Below are 10,158 nucleotides of genomic sequence, written 5' to 3'. Positions count from 1 at the left end.
TGCTTCAGCATCTGGTGCCCAGACCGTGTGGGTCTTTTGCTTCTTTGCACAGTGTTCGGGGTCCCTCCCTGTGGGTTTTTGTCATGCAGTTGATTTTGGAATGTAGATTCATAGAGCTTTCTCCCCATGAGACTGTGAATATCTCAAAGGCTTCAATGTGGTTTGACCTTCTCCACGTCCCTTGGGTTAGTCACCATGCCTGCTTGAAAGCAGGGAACATAGAAATAAATGTGGAATTTAATAAATGGATAGGTGGGGGTCTCAGGGCAGAGGAACAGGGTGAATAGAGAGCCTCATGTGGTTTGCAGGCAGTGGAGCTTGGGGCTTGGGCCAGTGGAGCAGGGTTGTGCTGTGCTGCAGAGACACCTCGACTCCATGGTGTGACGAGTGTCTTGGCTCAGAGCTGCCTGATTCTGGAGTAGCTGGGAAAGGTGGGTACCTGGGTTTCATAACAGAAGAAACAAAGCAAAAGAATGTCAAACAAGTAAAGAAAGGATATCCTGGCTGCTGAGAATATGGCTCTGGCCAGCCCAGAAAGGGTGAGGTGCCAGGTACCAGCCTCAGCAGATAAGGTTCTAGATTAATTCTGGTCATATGGCTGATGCTCATGACTTCTCATGTGTCAAGTAAGGCAGGGGCTCTCAAATTGTCTTGCTGCAGACTCCTGGAGGCTCCAGAGGGAATTTCAGGGTATTTGTAAGGTTAAAGCTATTTTTGTAATCTTGCTAAGAGGTCACTTGCCTTATACACTGTGTTGACATTTGCACTGATGTGCAAAAGTGAAGGCTGCAAGGAAGCTTGTGATGCCTCAGTTTGAATCAAAGCAGTGTTTCCAAAACACACTGTCCTCAGGACATTCGCAGCACCCATACACTTGCAGTGAGGTGGACAGATGACAGAGACATAGACAGAGACAAGATAGAAAAACACCAGTGTTACTTAAGAATGTCCTCAATGAGGCAATAAAAATATTAATTGTGTTACATCTTGACCATGGAGGACACATCTTTTTAACACCCTGTGTGGTGGAATAGAAACATACATAAATGTTTTGGCTGCACAGAAACAACACAAAGGCCCCAAGGAAAAGCAATTGCATTATTGTTTTAGTTATGAGCCGAACTAGCCATTTTCTTCACGAAACATTTGTATTTAAAGGAAAATCTATAATACACAAACTGTGGTTATTTAATGGATACTTAGATGATATTTTCTTAAACATGGAAAAAAAAAGTTGGCCTAACACTCCAAGGAAAACAGCTTTCAGTATTTATGAGAAATGATAAAATTGGAGAAGTTAAGCAAAAATTAGAGTTTTGGAGAACTTGTACCTGCCATTGAGAGATTGACAGGTCTCTGATATTTAAAAACTTTTCTGAAGAGATAGGTAGTGATATTGAAGAATGTGATTTTGATATCAGTAACATAACATGTTAATATTTGGAGATCTGCATACCTCAGTGAATTTAATAGCAGACAGAAAATTTTCACATAACCCATGCATGATGTCACAAAACCATGCATGTGCAAAAGGCTTTATTCAAAGATAGACAAATGTTTGGCTTTTGTTTTAATCTAATAGAATGTGCACTTATTGTTGTCTGCTAGATCTCTAAGATTTCCTTCATTTTAAAAAAATTCCTTTCTTCCTCCATCCCAATTTTTTTTGTCTTCCTGGGTTATTTAATAAAGATCATTTTGGGGATCAAAAGTTCTTTCTTCTGCTTGCTCTAATCTGCTGCTTAAGCTATTGCTTGTGGGGTTATTTTATTTTATTGAATATGTCCTTCACTTCCAGGAGCTCTGCTGCATTGTTTTTAAAGTATTAATTTATTTTTAAATTTCCTCCTTCATATTCTGGATACTTTTTCTCATTTCATTGCATTGTCTAACTGAGTCTTATCTCTTTCAGTTTCCTTAAGATAGTTACTAGAAATTCCTTTTTAGTCATTTCAAGGGTTTAGTACTTGAGAATTACTTTGTTTCTTTGCTAGTGTCACATTTTCTTTTTTCCCATATATTTAGTATCTTTACATTGATTTCTGGTCATCTGGTAGATCAGTTTCTTTTTGTATCACTCTGGAGTGGACTTTGAGGGGGAATTCTTCCTTCTCCTTTTCCAGGCTCCTCTAGTGACTCTACTTGTCTCAGTGCAGCTGAATATGCTGCAGGCCACCTGCACAGAGGTTGTGGCTGTTACTGTGGTGGCAAGCCATGCTTGCTGTGGTAGAAAGTGTGGTGCTGGCTGTTGTTGATGACTTCCACAGAAGTGTTGTGGGGCCTCCTGGGTCATGGTGGTGTTAGCTCCTGCTTTCTGTAAAGGCAGGCTGGAGGGCTACCTGGGGGTTTTACCTGCCTAAGCATGCCTAAACACAGAGGTACTGACTCAAGCCTTTTGTCCACGAACCTTTTTTAGTCACAAACACACACGAAAAGATTAGATAACACTTCTTGATTCATTTTATGAGAGCAGCATTACCGTGATATCAGAAGTAGACAAAAAATCACATGAAAATATAATATAAATGAAAAAAAATTTTTTTATCGGTAAGGGGATCGCAACCCTTGGCACCGTGTGGTCTGCACCACGCTCAGCCAGAGCGCACTGGACATCCCTATGTAGGATCCGAATCCACGGCCTTCGTGCTACTAGCACTGCACTCTCCCAAGTCAGCCACAGGGCCAGCCCTATAAATGGAAATTTCTGATAAATGCAGATATAGAAATATGCAATCAATACTAGCAAACTGAATTCATCAACATGGAAAAATGATTATACACCATTACCAAATGGGATTATTTTACAGATGCAATTTCAACTTAACATCCAAATCAATTAATTCAATACAGAATATTAACAGGTTAAACAAAAATTGCAAGGATTCTCTCAACAGACACAGGAAAACATTTTCCAAATCCAATACCCATTTATTATAAAACTGCTGGCAAACTAGGAATAGAAGGGATCTTTCTATACCTGCTAAAGTGGACCTAGAAAAAATTTACAGCTAATGCTATACTTAATGGTGAAACCCTTGTGCTCTAATTTATCTCAAACTCGGAGAACAAAAGATGAATGTCCACTATTCCCATTCTATTTAACACTGAATTAAAAATTTTGCCAGCAAAACTTACATAAGAATTATAAGCAAAATTCTGAAAATTGAAAAAGAAGTAGGACTGTCATTGATTGCAAATGACATAAATTTGGTTATAAAATATTTAAGACATTTGGGGCCAGCCCGTGGCTCACTTGGGAGAGTGTGGTGCTGATAACACCAAGGCCACGGCTCCGGATCCCTATATAGGGATGGCCGGTTAGCTCACTTGGGAGAGCGTAGTGCTGAGGACAAACAGCAAGTCAAGGGTTAAGATCCCCTTACCAGTCATCTTTAAAAAAAATAAAAAATATTTAAGAAATTTACTAAAACTCATTAAAACAAATGAGTTCAGCAAGAGCAAAAGATACAAGATCAACATAAAAAATCCAATTACTCATTATGTACTAGCAATGTGTAATCTTATAATAAAACTAAAAACAAAAAACAAACAAAAAAATTTCAGTCATAATAGCATCAAAAGAAAGAAATATTCACGAAAACTTTCACAAAATAAGTGCAAGCCTTTACACTAAATAAATGAAAAATAAAGCTGAAATATATGAAAGAAAAATCAAATAAATACAAATACACCCAGTGTTCAATGTTATATCATTGATGAAAACAGTCCTCAAATTCATCTAAAACTTTAATGCAATCCTTTCAAACTCCCAATTGTATGTTTATAGAAATTAATAAGCTTATTCTGGAATTTACATGAAAATGAAAAAGAAACTAAATATTCCAAACGACCTTGCAAATAAAAATTAACTGAATCATACTTCCTAATAACAAATCTCACTTGACAGTTACACAAATCAAGAGAGTAGTACTAACATAATTACAGATTCTTGTGAACTAATAAAATAGATTGGAAATTCCAGTTAAAAACACTTTCATTTACGGTAAATTGATTTTGACAAAGGTTCCAAAGAATTTCAATGAGGAAAGAACAGGGTTTTTTTTTCAACAGTGGTGCTGGGAAAATTACATACCTACCAGAAAATGTACGAAGTACGACCCATAACTCAAATCATAACACAAAAAATTTATGAAAATGGATCGTACACCATTTACCTCATAAGACACATACACAGTTTATCTCATAACAGATAAAACTATAAAATGCTTAGAGAAATATTGGAGGAAAATTTTGTAGTCTTGAATTGTGTAGCGATTTTTTAGATATCACATCAATAGCACAATAAAGAAAAAATGTTGAATTGTACATTCTCAAATATATAAAATGTTTTTATTTCAACAACACCATGAAGAAAGAAAAGAGAAAAGACATTGGGAGAAAATATTTCAAATTATATGTGTCTGAGTAGGACTAGTATCCAGAATATATATAGATATCTTACTAGTCAACAATAAAACAGACAACTGACCTATTTTAAAATGTGCAAAGGATTTGAATTATAACAAATTCTACAAAGATGTTATATAGATTGTCAATAAATGTGAAAACTTGCACAATATCATTAGTTATTACAGAAATGCAAACCAAAACCAAAATGAGATCATAATTAACACCCACTACAAAGGCTATAACAGACTCAATAACAAGGGTTGGCAAAAATGTGAAGAATACGGAAGCCTCTACATTGCAGGTGGGAGTGTAAAATAGTGCAAAACAATTGTAAATTTGTTTATCAATTGTAAACAAAGTGTAACAAAAATTTAGCAGTTTCTAAAATGTTATATATAGTCTCAGCATGATACAGAAATTTTACTCCCAAATATGTACCCAAAAGAACTGAAATCCTATTGCTACATGCAGACTCTTTTACAAGAGCCACAGTAAATATAACCAGAATTAAATTTTAAGAGAAAAATGTAAATCACATGTAAGATAAACTTTAAAAGACTCCAAAAGATTCAAATAAAGTTAAAATTGTTTAAATAAAGTAGTGCAACATTCTAAAGATGCCATCTTTAACACAATTTTACTTACTTAACGCAATGCACGAAAAGCTTAAAGGTAAATGACTCAAAATGTATGAAAAGATAAAAAACATTGGAACTTACATTATACCTACAGAAAGATATCAATTCTCACTTATGAGATTATCAAAAATTTTTTGATTATCAGTAATATTGTCGAGGAATAGGTACTGTGGTACGTTTCTGCTAAAAAACCAAAATGATATAATCATTATGTGGTGTGTGTGTGTGTTGTGTGTGTGTGTGTGTGTGTGTGTGTGCAAAACACTTAGGCATTATCCTAGGATACAAGAATTCCACTCTAGGAATCTACCCTATGATTAGAACTTACAGACAGCTAATTTAATTGGTCAGGACGACAAGAAAGGGATGGAGTAATTTATTGAAATTCTTTAGGTAGCTTTGAAAGCAGCCTTTGGTTTTCAATGACTGGCCCTGTGCTCAGTCACCCTCCTTACACTGCACCACTTGGAGGTGGTCCTCACCCTGGGTTGAGGTGACAGCTTCCATAGCCAGGGCCACAGTCACTTATTGCAGCAGGTCCCCATCCTGGTGGATGTCCAACCCCACCGTGACATCATCAGGTGCCCACGGCACCCTCAGATGCAGGAACTGCACAACCCTTCTGGGAGCAAGTGGACCCCCTGATTTGTCACTCATGTGTCTCGACACTCTGCCTCTCATATCTACATGGACACCAGAGAAACAACTGGCAAAGAACAACCAACCAGTGGCCATTGAGAGAGGTACTGGGCCCATCTGCCATTGGCTCTGTCAAGCATGCCAGAATTGCCTCATTTGCATATGCTCACAGTCCTCATCCAATCACACATCACCTACTTGGGAAGCTTCCAACTCCAGGCCTATAAATACCCCACCCCACCTCCTTTGTGCTGCCTCTCTGGCCCTCGATGGCAAGCAACAGTGTGGTCATCATTCCAGATCCCACCTTCAAGAGGACATCATTCCCAAGAAAAGTTGTAAGAAGCCACCACCAAGAGTCAGAAGAAGAAAGGCAGGAGGCACAGGAATCTCCACCGAGAGAGCTGCTCCACCTAACTCTACCAGGTACTGAAGCAGATGCACCCCAAACCAGCATCTTCTGCAAGGTCTTGGGCATCATGACCTATGTCAGCAACATCTTGGGCACATCACTTGGGTGACCCCCAGCCTGGTACCCAACAACAAGCGCTGGACCATCACGTCCAGCGTGCTGCAGATGGCTGTGCCCCTGGTGTTGCAGGAGAGATGGCCAAGCACCTGCGCCTGAGGGCATCACCACAGCACCAGCACCAAGTGAGGATGTCCTGGCCCCCCTAAATTAGTTCAGAACAACATAGTCACACTTTTAAAATTTAAGTTTGTAGTCACTTCATTATATTTATTTTAGAATTCATTAAAATTATAATGTCATAAAGCATAGGGTATTATCAATATTTTATATTAATCACATTTAAGAAGATGACTGTCAAGGTCTTTTTCTTCTATTATTCCATAGTAGTTGTTATTAGATAAAATTTTTTCTGGCTACTAAATATGTATCTGAAGATGTCACTTTATGTCATTCACCAAATATGTGGAGAGTTAAAAACCACCATACATAAATGGCAGCTATTAATATTTGGCATAATTTCAAATACCTTCTTAAAATAAATTTAGGCTTATTATTTTATGTTTTCCAAATTAAAAAAAACTTAAAAAGTTTTCCATGTATTAGTTTGGTTGAGATAGTTAATGATGAAAAATAATATTTTGTCAAATTTAAAAGAATAGCATCATCTTATTATATTTTAAAAATCATCTAAATTGTTTCCCTTCTGTTTCCTCCAAAAGTTACAATTTGTTGCTTGCTAATTAAAGCATATAGACACGAATGTGACAAGCACACGAAAATTTTATTTTTGAAAGCCACGAGAACATGTTTGAATTCCATATTTTTGAAAATGTAAGATAGAATGGAATCAGAATAGTTTGAAAACAGAAAGAAAAAAATACGATGATAATAGTTACTGTCCGTCTGTGAAGCTGAGGACATCAAGCCCTTGTGGCAAAACAGTGGAAGCTTCTGTCTCTGAACATTAGAACATGTTATGTTTTCTAGAGAAATAATAATAATAATAATGTTAAAAGTTGAAAGTTCATGTACATATTTAGGGAGAACTATCTCCAATGGGAGGGAACTTGATTATTACTAATCAGTGTATGTGGAAAACAAAGAATAAATTTCTCCAAATTCTAATTTCCAAACTGGAGATATCTCTACATACCAGTGCATCCAGATTTGATGTGACTCATCTTATTACTATGATAAATGGTGCTTGTGGTAAAAAATAAAACATGCAGCCTTTACAAAAAAGAGTGCTATACTTTTTTGGTATCCTCTTGGTTGTGGTGGTTGGAAAAACACACAGGAAACAGAACGTTTAGTTGTTTATTCATTTTTAGACTTTTTGATCAAAACCTTGCAGTGTTTCACTCTATGCTACTTCTGCAGTGACACTTTCTTTGCCTATGACTTTCCCTAGGAGAGCTGAGAAGTAAATGTCATGAAACCAGCAATACCCTTATCAGCAAGCACTGTGCATGCAGCTGCAGCACACGCTAAATTCACATGCTAAAGAAAAATACGCTACAAGTAATCCAGCAACATCAGAGGTGTGTGGTGCTTATCATATTTATTTATTTGGCATTTTCATGTTTTATAAAGGTTTTTCTCATGAAACTAATTTTCTTGGGAAAGGGGTATTCTTTTCCTGAAATTGCCACCCATGTCTCTCAGGTTACCAACTATTGCCACTAAATTAATCAACCCTCCCTCACCTATTGTCATCTGCAATTCTCATAATCTTTTTTATGCAGCTGATGTCCAGCTATAGGCTATAAAATGCTGCTAATAGAATGTGGTATAATTCATGAGGAAAATGACACTTTTGATTAATATAAAAATAAAATAAAACAAAATATTATTTTATCATATAGGTTACATACTTAAATCTAAATCAAACAGCAAAAATATCACTGTACAAATGATATTATTAGAAATAATTCAGAACTAAATAGATATTACTATAAAGATGTGGAAATAGACTTTGCCAAATATCATTACTTTGAAAAACGTATTTCTCTTATACAGAATAGCCCTTGATTTCTTATAAAGAGCTTCTTCATTTCATCATAGTCCTGCTTTTTATTTATGACACCTGATTTAAGCCCAAACACATTATAAATTTTTTCTTCCTGGTAGATATAATGTTGTTATTTTCCTCAACATTATCCATGATTGTTCATATATGTAGGGATTTAAAATATTAATAATTGCCTAAGGTAAAACTCTGTGTAATGACAATGAACTTGTCCTGTATGCTCTGTCTTTTGTGAGTGCTCAGGTCTTCATCCTCAGTTTGTGGAGTCCATAGTCATCACTTCTTAACAGTGAGAGGAAAAATGTGCTTTTAAATTTTAAATATTTTAATGGATCAGAAAGGTCTCAAGTTTTCTTTGCACATTGACTAACCTATAGATGGTCTCAATGATCTCTTTTTCAGTATTTACTATGTGCCAGGCTTTATTTGGTTTTTTTCTTTTTTTATTGGTTATGAATATTCATGAGATGAAAAGCTGATTGTCACCTCTCATGCCCATGATGGGAGGGTCAGGTTCATAATGGCAGCATACCCACTGCCCCAAATTGCATTTCTACCCCCTGTACCCAACCCAATTATACCCAACCTCCCTCCCCCTCCCCTTTTCCCCCTCACACCACTTTGTAGCCCAGGGAATGTTCTCTCCCTCTGCAAGTCCAAAGCACTACTTTGGTCTTTCTTTCCTTCCTTCTTTCTCTCTTAGCTCCCACATATGAGTGAGTACATGTGGTATTTATCCCTCTGTGTTTTGCTTATGTCACTCAACATGAGTTTTTCCAGGCTCATCCACACTGTTGCAAATGGGAGTATTTCATTCTTTTTTACAGCAGAGCAATATCCCATGATGTATATATGCTACAATTTTTTTTTATCCAGTCATTCATTGATGGACATTTGGGTTGGTTCCATGTGTTGGCAATTATAAACAAAGCTGTGATGAAAATGGGAGTGCAGGTATTCCTTTGACATGATGATTTCCATTCCTCTGGGTATATACCCAGAAGTGGGATTGTTGGATCATATGGAAGATCTATCTGTAGTTGTTTGAAAAAACTCCATACTGTTTTCCATAGTGGTTGTACTAATTTACAGTCCCACCAACAGTGTAGGAGTGTTCCCTTTTCTCCACACCCTCACCAGCATTTGTTCTTCACCATCTTTTTGATTATAGCCAGTCTAACTGGGGTGAGATGGTATCTCAATGTAGTTTTAATTTGCATTTCCCTGATGACTAGTGATGTTGAGCATTTTTTCATGTACCTGTTGGCCATTTGTATGTCCTCATTTAAAAAATGTCTATTCAGCTCCTTTGCCCATTTTTTAAATTGGGTTATTTGGTATTTACTGTATAACTATTTGAGTTCCTTGTATATTATGGATATTAATCCCTTGTCAGATGCATAGTTAGCAAAAATTTTCTCCCACTCTGTAGGTTTTTGTTTCACTCTGTTGATTGTTTCCTTTGCTGTGCAGATGTTTTTAGTTTAGTATAGTCCCATTTGTTTATTTTTGCTTGTGCTTTCAGGCTCATGTTCATAATGTATGTGCCCAGATTTAGTTGCTGAAGTGTTTCACCTATATTTTCCCTTAGTAATTTTACAGTTTCAGGCCTTATTCATTTTGAGTTAATTTTAGTGTATGCTGAGAGATGCATATCTAGTTTCACTCTTCTGCATATGGATATCCAGTTTTCCCAGCACCACTTGTCAAAGAGGCAGTCTTTTCCCCAATGTAGATTTTTGTTGCCTTTGTCCAATATCACTTGGCTGTAAGCCTGAGGGGTGATTTCTGGATTCTCAGTTCTACTCCACTGGTCTGAATGTCTGTTTTAAAACTAATACCATGCTGTTTTGTTTACAAAAGCTTTGTAGTATAATTTGAAGTCAGGTAGTGTTATGCCTCTGGCTTTATTTATTTTTTTCTCAGGATTGCTTTAGCTATTTGGGGTCTTTTGTTGTTCTGTATGAAGG

Source organism: Cynocephalus volans, chromosome 4 (assembly GCF_027409185.1).
Source record: "Cynocephalus volans isolate mCynVol1 chromosome 4, mCynVol1.pri, whole genome shotgun sequence".
In the NCBI taxonomy this organism is placed as follows: domain Eukaryota; kingdom Metazoa; phylum Chordata; class Mammalia; order Dermoptera; family Cynocephalidae; genus Cynocephalus; species Cynocephalus volans.
Note: the sequence above shows the minus strand (reverse complement) of the source record.